We start from the raw sequence: 10700 nt of genomic DNA, 5'->3' as shown, positions 1-10700 counted from the left end.
TTGACTTAATGGAAGAGGAAACAGTATTTAATTACAGCTATTTGATCACATTTCAAAATGGCAAGTCATTCAGATTCAATTCAGTTCAACCAGTGGTTGTAGGTCCCTACTATGTGCTTGGTTTTATGTTAGGCACTGGGTAGGAAATGAAGAAACAGACTGTATCCCATAGGGTTCATACACTACTAAGATAAAAAGCTATTTTGGGTACAAAATGCAAAGAATACTTGTGAAAGAAACTTATTTTTCCTAAATAGAACTTAAGATGTCAGAAATCGGGAGAGAAAATTATTCAGTAATAAAATACTCTTTAAATGGCAAATTCCCACAATAATAACAAAAACAGCAATGACATGTATACTCAGTGCAGATCTAATTTTGCCTTTCATCTAATGATTTCAAAGGGTTTAGCCACCACTGCTGAGTTAATCCTCAGTGCTAAACCTGACTCTTCCATTTTCTTTTGAAAAAAAAAAAAAAATTGGCACTAACACTTAACATCCCACAGGGAAGAAGTTCTGGAAACAAAGAATACTCACCCCCACAAAAGCATCAAGCAGCGAATTAAAGATAGTCTAATTTATTCAAAAAAGTAAGCTGGGACTCAGAAGAATCAAACCAATGCCCACAAAATGAAAGTCACTGGAAAAAGGAGTGCAACTTGTTCTTGCAGATGGAAATGACCAACTTTAATGTACTTTTAGACATTCTTGTTGGGCTTTCTGTATTTCTCAGGGACCTAAGGTCCTGAGTATATTCTGAGAAGTCTTGCTCCATATTCAGAGAGGGAACTGCTTCCTCCTGTTTTAAAAACAGAATGGAAGATAAAGATTTCATTTCCATAACATAATATATAGAGGCAACCTGATTCAGCTGATGATCTCCAAGCCCTTTGATGGGTCCCCTTAGAACCATGTTCATATGAAGGGAAAGGTTATGAATGAAAGAGTTCAATTGTCTGCAGAAATAAAGTGAGAGTCTGCCAGAGATGGAGTGATCTGGAACAGATCTGATGGCTAATTACATAGTAAACTGATACTTAGCACCCTCACCTGGCAGTCTTCATCTTCAAAGGATCAGACCAATATTAATGAATTCTTCACCTCTTTTCCTCTTATCTACTCCCCAAATAGCTACTCTTTCACGAAAATTGGTCTAACTTTTTTAGCAGATCTGACTCTCATTAGCATATCATTCTAGGATACAGTTACAAGTATCTCTTTCTCCTTTTTTTTTTTTTTTTGCGCTACACGGGCCTCTCACTGTTGTGGCCTCTCCTGTTGCGGAGCACAGGCTCCGGACGCACAGGCTCCAGACGCGCAGGCTCAGCGGCCATGGCTCACGGGCCCAGCCGCTCCACGGCATGTGGGATCTGCCCAGACTGGGGCACAAACCCGTGTCCCCTGCATCAGCAGGTGGACTCTCAACCATTGCGCCACCAGGGAAGCCCTCTTTTTCCTTTTTATGTTCTGTGATGTTGCCTTTTGGCTTGTTTTGAATCGATATTATATAGTCTATGACCGTGTTAAGACTGTTCTTAAAAACTACACACACATATAGGCACACTGGAGCCTCTCTGTGGTGATATTACTCTGACAATAAAATAATATGCAAGTATCAGCATAGAACAAAGATCAGAGATGGCTTCATAAAAGCCTCTAAGACCTGAGTTGGGTCAGATAAGTACAGATCAGTGGGAACGTGTCAAGTATGAGGGAAAGGCATCCTAGGCAGAGCAGAGTTGCACAAAGGCCCAGAGCTAGGCACCGTGCACTGAGCTAGAGCCCAGGCTGTGGATGTGGGTAACGTTAATTGGAATGAGACTGGAAAAGTGAGTTGTTCAAGGTTACACAGCTCGGAAGCGATGCAGCCATGATTTAAAGTGGGCTGTCTAGCTCTGAGTCCACACTCACTCTAACCTATGCCTCACCGCCCCTTCTTATTCAAAGAGTAAAATGGGTGCAGGGAGCTCACAGACTAATGGGTGATGCAGGCAAGTAAATTCATATTATATTAAATTCATTATAATGCATGCAACAGACATCTATTGAATATCTTCTATGTGCCATAACTATGCCAAGCAAAGTGAGTTAAAAATAAAAGAATCAAGCTCCTTTCTTTTAATGAAGGCAAGGAGTCTGATTAAGGAGAGAATAGCAATTATAATACATGCAACTGCTAAACCACAGGTCTGTCCAAAATACCAGGAAGCGAAGGGAGTCAGAGAAGGTGCCTGGGAGGACTTGAGTTGGGACGGGAAGGCTCGCCATTCAGTAGACGGGGCCATAGGTCCTGCGTAGGGTCACCATCAACACTCACATTTATTAAGCACTTACAGTGTACCAGCCACTGTTCTGAGCACTTTGCCCATATAAACTCATGTAATTGTCACAACAACCTTCCATTCTGCAAACAAAGACACAGGCATAGAACGGTGAAGAATTTTGCCCAAGATCACATAACAGGTAAGCAGCAGAGCCAGAATCTGATCTGAGTCGTTTGGCACCAGAGCCCAAGCACTTCACACCCACACTACACTCTCTTGATACAGAGAAAGAAAACCCAAGCCTGCTGAGTCAGAGCAGGCTTCCAAGAGGGGGCAACATGTGAAATCATTCCCAAAAGATCTCTGGGAGTTCAGCCACTGGCGGAGGGGATGAAAGAGACATGAGGCTAAGGGAGGAGGAGCTAAGGTATGCGGGAGGAGAGACAAGCGTGTGTTCAAAAAATTACTTCCTGGGCTTCCCTGGTGGCGCAGTGGTTGAGAGTCTGCCTGCTGATGCAGGGGACGCGGGTTCGTGCCCCGGTCCGGGAGGATCCCACATGCCGCGGAGCGGCTGGGCCCGTGAGTCATGGCCGCTGAGCCTGCGCGTCCAGAGCCTGTGCTCCGCAACGGGAGAGGCCACAACAGTGAGAGGCCCGTGTACCGCAAAAAAAAAAAAATTACTTCCTGGTAGGTGGAGCGTGGAGGCAGGTATTGGGGAATGGGTGACCACTCACATTTGTTGGTTTTCAAGGAAGAGAAGCTTACGCAAATAAGCCAAGTTAAAGGATATAAAGGTATCCCGTGGACATCTAAGGACAAGGCATTAATCCCAGCCTAGACTCCCGTGGAGGCTGCTCCCTCTTCCGTGGTTGGCACTGCCTCAGTCTTGGCTTCTACTCTGTTCCCTAAATCACAGAACTGTGGAGGAGATGCCTGGATTAGGATGAAGGCATTGGAACTGCAGAGCAGGGCTGAATGACACGGATAACACGAGGGAAGAGTGATGGTGATCGCTGGGTTCGTAGCTTGGGTGCACTGCAGAGACAAGAAATATAAGGAAGAGCAGGTTTGCAAGGTATTATGGACTGAATTGTGTGCCCCCAAAGCCATATGTTGAAGCCCTAATTCCCAGTGTGGGTGTATTTGGAGATAGGGGCTTTAAGGAGGTAATTAAGTTACATGAGGTCATAAGGGTGGAGCCCTAATCCAATAGGACTGATGTCCCTGTAAGAAGAGGGAGAGAGACACCAGAGATTTCCATCTCTCTCTCTCTCCACACATGCACAGAGAAGCAGCCAGCTGAGGACGCAGCGAGAAGGCGGCAGTCTACAAGCCTGGAGGAGAGGTCTCACCAGAAACCAACCCTGATGGCACCTTGATCTTGGACTTCTAGCCTCCAGGACTGTGAGAAAATTAATTTCTGTTGTTTAATCCACACTTGGTCTGTGGTATTTTGTTATGGCAGCCTGAACTGACTGATATAGAGCGAAAGACAGTTAATCCACACTTGGATGAAGATGGATTTAAAGCAAATGGTGACTTAGAATTAGCAGGTCTTGGTGCTTCGCCGGAAGTGGAGAGTGAGAAAGAGCACAAAGGAGGAAGAGGGGGAAGGGATGTGGTCTAGGTTGCAATCTTGGATAGAGGATGAATTGTGGTGACTTTCTGAGTCTGAGGTTTGGGAGCTGGACCTGGGCAGAGGGTGAAGGTGTAGATAGGATTTCTTGGTTGTAAGCACGAGAAATTAGGTCAGGGGTGATGAACTGTATAGGGATGTAGTGTGCTTGTAATGGAAATGGAAGTTCATTGAAACCCAAGGTCAGGATTCCAGTAGGGTCACCCTCCTGGAGTCTGGAGACAGAGCAGCTCCGGGGCTCTCAGCAGATGCTCACTCCATGGGCAGGACTGGGCTGCCTCAATGGTCTGTCTTCTCCCTGCTGGCTGACTTACTCTCATCATAATTCCTAGAGAGATAGAGAGATAGTTTGGCTCAGGAGTTTCAATGCTGGCTTCTAGGTAGCTTAGGGGTTGGTTGTACAGGGACCTATCCTTGATCCAATCTGTTAAGGCTGTTGGTCACGTGACAGAATGAATACTTGGCTTGACAAATCTGTCCCTTCATCAGTGGCTGTGAGCAAAGCAGCATCCTTTAGAAAGGTCTGGGGTATGCCAAGCAGTGTCACTGAAACATCTAGAATGGGGGGTGGGTAGTAAGAAGATCATTATTTTGGTTTTAGGCTTGTTAAGTACATTCGTAAAATGTGCATATAACATTTTAGTTCAGTTTTTGCAACAAATGAACTCATACTTTACATTAATGTTCTTGTTTAATAAAATGTCTTGGAGATCCTTCCACTCAGCACCTACAAATCTATGTTATTCATTATATCTACAGCTAGTATTCTGTTGAATAGATGAGACATAACTTTTTTTATTCACCATCCACCTCTAGAGTTAGATTGTATCTGATGAGTCTTTTTTACAAACAATGCTTCAAGAACATCCTTGTACATTTTTCTTTGTGTGCAGCCTAGATTCCTAGAAATGAATTGCTAGGTTGAAAGGGATGTGCATTTTGCATGCTGATAGCTACTGCCAAATTGTCCTCAAAAGACACTGTACCAGTTTATACTTCTAGCAACAGAGCATGCATGTGCTTATTTCTCCACATCCATATGAATGTTTCTTCAACTATTTTGAATCATAAACCCCTTTAGATTCTGCTGAAAGCTATGAATCCTTGTTGTAGGAAAATACACAGATGTACATATACAGAACATTTTGCATACAATTTATATGAGTTCACAGACCACCTGAAGACCACCCAGGATTCCCAAGACTTCATATTAAGGGCCTCCGAATGGACATGTATGAATGGGTCTCCCAGTCTAGGTCAGTGAGTCTCAATCTTAGCATTACAATTTACATTAATGTAAATCACTTGGAAAGCTGTGAAAATTCCCCATGCCCAGGCCACTTCCCAGACCAAGTCAATCAGATTCTCTAGTAAAAGATCTAGGTATTAGTAAATTTTTTTGCCAGTTTTCTAGATGATTCTAACACATGCTCAATGGCAAGAACCACCTCAGTTTAGGAGAGGCCTAAAGAAGGATAAAAAGAAGTCATTTGAAGACAGAAAACCAGAGTCTACAAGGGGCTCAAGGGACCTCAGACCTGACTGCAGGTGTTTTTATTTTCATGGGTCAGTGTGGTGGGCAGGAGGGACGAGGACCTGGCATTGATGCATATGTTTTCACTGAGAAAATGTTCCACGTACACAAGAGTAGAGAACCTGAACACCCACATGACCTAAATTGAACACTTATTAGAATTTTGCACATTTGCTCTGTTCTTGGGAGGGCGGCGGTGGGTGAGGGCTGACCCTTCTCCCTCAGATAATTCAGTGGTGTCATTACTTTTTAAAAGCTGCCCCTGGTGATTCTAAGGTGTAGCCAACATTGATAATCACTGTGCATTGTGAAGCCTGCCAAAGAGAAGAAACCCCAAGAAATGAGAGTAGAAGGAAGAAAAGCTAAATGCAACCCCGAGAACTTGCGAGTCAGAGCCAACGAGCAGAGCAATACCCCTGTGGGTGGCACTGACAAAAGGGCTCAGCCAGGAGGGTCAAAAGCAGGGACAGCTGGCTTCAAGCTGCAAGGGTGAAAGAAGGCTTCCTGAGGAAGGAGGATTTGGAGGTGGCCTTAAAGAATCCAGACAATTTAGATCAGCAGAGGGGATGAGAAGAGGAGTTTCCCAGTCGGAAAGGAAGCTGGTAATTAGGGCTGGTTCAAGCCTCCTAACTGTTTCTCCCATTATAGGCTCAATCATAGGAGTCATATGAGAGGTTCCCTCCCCCTGGATCCTGCCCAGTCAGCTCAGGGATGCTCACCATGTTCCACGCCTTCAACCTCTGACCCCATCTTTCGTCCCTTCCTGCGCTGATTCTTCCCTTTAGAAATGTTGATCTACCTTCTCCTAGGACGGTGGTTCTCAAAGTGGGGTCCGGGAACCAGCGCATCTGCGCACCTGGGAGCGTGCACATTCCTGGGTCCCAGCCTTGACGTGCTCCATCAGACACACAGGAAGGATGGGGGGCGGGGTCCGACATCTGTCTTAACGAGCCGCCCGGGGGATTCGGATGCACACTCAACTTTGAGGATCAATGTCTTGAGGACTCCCAGCCACATCTCCAGCTCTGTTCTCTCTGGAGTCCTCCCCAACAGAGGGCTGGACTCACCGTAGGGAGACGTGAGGAAGAACGTTGGGAAATTAGCCTGGGGCAAGACTATGGGGCATTTGGACTTGAAACTAACGTAAGAAAGGAGCCGTGAATACTTTTGACCAGGGGAGGAAAAGTACTCAGATGGTGCTGGAGACCACGCAACAGCGTTTTCAGAATGCAGGTGGTCCCCAATCCCACCCCACCCCCGGAAATGGTAGGCAGAATTCAGTGTGAATGTGCATCTTCTGAAAAAGAGGTTTCATAACTTCCATTCAATTTTCAAATGAATTATGGCCCCCAAATGATTTAGTAATCATTGCTATAGAGAGGAAATTATTTTATTGCTTGCTAAATTATATTAGCTTTTGAGGCCGTGTTTCTCAAAGCATGGTCAGATTAGTATTAGAATTACCTGAGATGTGTGTTAAAAATATACCTTCTTGGGCTGTATCCTGGACCTACTAAATCAGAATCTCTGCAGTTGGCACCAAGAATCTGCATTTTTTAAAAAGTTCCGTAGGTGATTCTGGCTGATTCTGATGCATTCTGAGGTTCATGAACTGCTTCAGGCTTTAAATTCAAAAGCCAAATAATTCTAGGAAAGCGAAATTAATAATGAGTTTGGAAAGCATGTGAGCCATTAAAGCATGGTGCTAAGGCACAAAAAGTCTTACAATGCCCACAATCCCACAGAACTGGGAACAGTAGCCAGAGCAGAGATTTTCCTGGGCTGTTCAGTGATCATTTAAAGCTAGGTTCTATTGGGAGTTTGGGAACGACATATACACACTACTATATTTAAAATAGATAACCAACAAGGACCTACTGTATAGCAAAGGGAACTAAGCTCAATATTCTGTAGTAACCTAAAGGAAAAAAGAATTTGAAAAAGAATAGATACATGTATATGTATAACTGAATCACTTTGCTGTACACCTGAAACTAACACAACGTGGTTAATCAACTATACTCCAATATAAAATAAAAAGTTAAAAACAAATAAATTTGAAATAAAAAATACATAAAAATAAAATAAAATAAAGCTAGGTTCTATGTGTATTACCATATGGATGGCAAAAAAATATCTGAAGCGAGATTCATCCTCAAATTCTGAGTCCAACTCAGCTTCACACTGGATAAAGAATAAGTTAACATGTTTTAGGGAGTTCCCTGGTGGCACAGTGGTTAAGAATCCGCCTGCCAATGCAGGGGACACGGGTTACAGCCCTGGTTCAGGAAGATCCCACATGCCGCGGAGCAACTAAGCCCGTGCACCACAACTACTGAGCCTGCGCTCTAGAACCCACGAGCCACAACTACTGAAGCCCGCATGCCTAGAGCCTGTGCTCCGCCACAAGAGAAGCCACCGCAATGAGAAGCCCACACACCACAATGAAGAGCAGCCCCCACTCGCTGCAACTAGATAAAGTCCACACGCAGCAATGAACGAGGGCCCAACACAGCCAAAAATGAAAGGGAAGAAAGAAAGAAGAAGTTAACATGTTTTTTCTGTGGCAGATAGAAATAAGGCAGAAGGAAAACTCTTGACCACCGGGACCTACTGAAGGTTCACCCCTCCCTGCAGTCAGGCCAGTCATTTTCCTGGAGAGAATCTTCTGCTTATCCTGCCTCGTAGCATGTACTTGGCAGTTTGCCAAAAATCCACTGATTACATATTTTGAATTACAGATTTTGAAATATGTAGTACTTAAACAGAAAACCACATAAGATCAAATTCATGGAAATATTCTCAAGTAAAAAGAGTGTTTTTTTCTGGGCAATGGAAAACAGAACTGAAGGACCTGTTCTGGTGGATTAAGAAAGTGTGTGTGCTCAAGTCTGACCCTCATTAGCTGTGTGATGTTGGGCAAGTTATTGAAACTCTCTGGGTTTCTACTCATCTGGAAATTGGGAACATCGCTCACACATATTCATGAGAATGACTTGAGGGTTTTAATATAAAAAACCAGACCTGCAGCGAGCACTCTCTAAACCTTAGCAAGAACGAAATAGGGTGCATATACATTTTTCCAGATTTCTAGACTTTCTGAACCTGAAGACCCACTGCTTTTACAATCATGAAAGAATGATAAACCACAGTTTTGCTGTGTTGTTGTTGTTGTTTACTTGAAAGTAACAATGAGCCGTAAAGAGAGAAAGGATAGTGGAACAAACAGATGCCATCACAGTCAGAGGAGTCTGTTTTTATTTGGAGTAGTGACAACATGTAACCCCCGGGGTATCCTAATCTAAGCACAGATTGTAGGGAGAGTAAACACCAAGAATGATGAGTTCTATCCTGGTATCTCCCGTGCCCTGGCTCTACAAATTTAGATCCCAAAATAGAGGGGTAAAGTCACAATGTTTCCTGCTTCCTCACCCCTCTCCAAGGCAGTCTTCTTCCATCAGGTTCAAAGCCTGGATTTCCAGCATCAAATTAAAGAACTAGAACAAACCCATCCCAGGGCTTCTTTAAATATTCAGATAAACCCATGTGCCCCTATCGGTTAAATTAAGCTTTCCTAAGAAAAAGTAAGTCAATTAGTTCAAAATGTGGGTTAGTGCTTCTGGGTATTTAAAAGGGGATTTTTTTTTTTTTTTCCTTTTTAGTTCATTTAGAAACAGCCACGGGGCAGGTACATACCTACTCCTCAGCACGTCCTGTGAATTGCCATGACATACCTAGATACTAATTTCTGATATCTAGAGCTTTAAAATCTGGTCCTTAAACTTTCTCCAAGTCATGAAGATATTGAAATATGAGCTTTAAAAATGTATCTTGCTTTGCCCTTTTAGTTCATATACTTTATCTTCACCTTCATTACTGTTATTTGTCAAAGGGTGCTTGGCATTGCTATAGAACATGAGAAGACAAGATTCTACCCTAATTGAACTTCTTCCTTCCTTCATTCAACAAATATTCTGTTGAATATTTGTTGTTCATTCAACAAATATTCTAAATGTCTATAAACAAAGGTCAGTGCCCAAGACACAGTGAAATGTAGTTCTAGAGCACACTTTATGACATACACTGCAAAACTCATTTGTCCGAGTGGTCCAGATGCAATAAACCAAACTTTACCAAAACACAATTACATATTTCTTAAGAAGATGAATTTCCAGAAGCAATTTCTGGGTCATAGAATATGAACATTTTTGTGGCTTTTGAGAGGTTGCCTACTTGCTTTCTTAAAAGGCTATCTTAACTGATATTGACAATAAATATATATAAGAATAACATTTTTATACCAACATTTGGGGATAGAGTGATGTTTGACATTTTTGTTGTTTGTTTTGTTTTGCTTCTACTAATTTAATAGGTTACTTTTTGACATGTAGCTAATAGTTTCAGGAATATTTTATCTTCTAAGACAACTGTAAATAGCTCTTCCATTATGTAAAATATATGTATTAGTTACATGACATTAACACATATCTTTATCTCCTTTTCCACCTTAATTAGTATTGTAATGGTATTGAAATAAATGTTATTTAATACTAGGACTAACATCCACTTCAACCCTACATGCTCTTTAAGTATATATGACTAAAAGATAAAGAAAAAAATGACTATCATTATTAATTTTATGTTTGACTTAACTTTGACAGCCTTTACGTTTGACTTCTTTATTAGCCAAGAGGAGTTTCATTGTCAGAATATTATAACAAAGAGAAATAACAACACACTTTTAAGTTCTACAAAAACACGATTCTCTTATGGAAAACTGCATTCCTCTCATACATTATTCGTTTTACAAACAGCGTAGGAGACTGGTAGGTGATTATTAGGTGGAAATATCAAGAATTATAGTTACCAGGTGGCAATTAGAAACTAAAAATTCCACTCCTGCCAATCTGTGTGGTAAGTTCACTCTGACCTGTTTTCTGACAAAACATCAAAGATAAAAATAGGTAAAGCCCTCCTTACCCCCAGGAGATTTATGCAGGACAGCCCAGGGTGTTTCAACAGAAAACACCTACTTCTAGTCTGATTGAGTTTGTGGGCGTTCCTTTTGCCTCTAAAATCTTCACCATCATTTCTTCTAAGACACAAATGGGTCTCTACTTCCAATAGCCCAGAAAAATAATCCCAGTTTTTTAGGTGCCAAATGACAAGGGTGACAGCTTCTTAGGCTATTTCTGCTGTGCTCACAGTCCAAGGACTTGGCTTGGTACTGTTCTAGCTTTCCAAGATTCCCAAATCAAATGACA

Source organism: Hyperoodon ampullatus (genome assembly GCF_949752795.1).
Source record: "Hyperoodon ampullatus genome assembly, chromosome: 13".
NCBI lineage: Eukaryota > Metazoa > Chordata > Mammalia > Artiodactyla > Ziphiidae > Hyperoodon > Hyperoodon ampullatus.
This window is presented reverse-complemented; position numbering follows the sequence as displayed.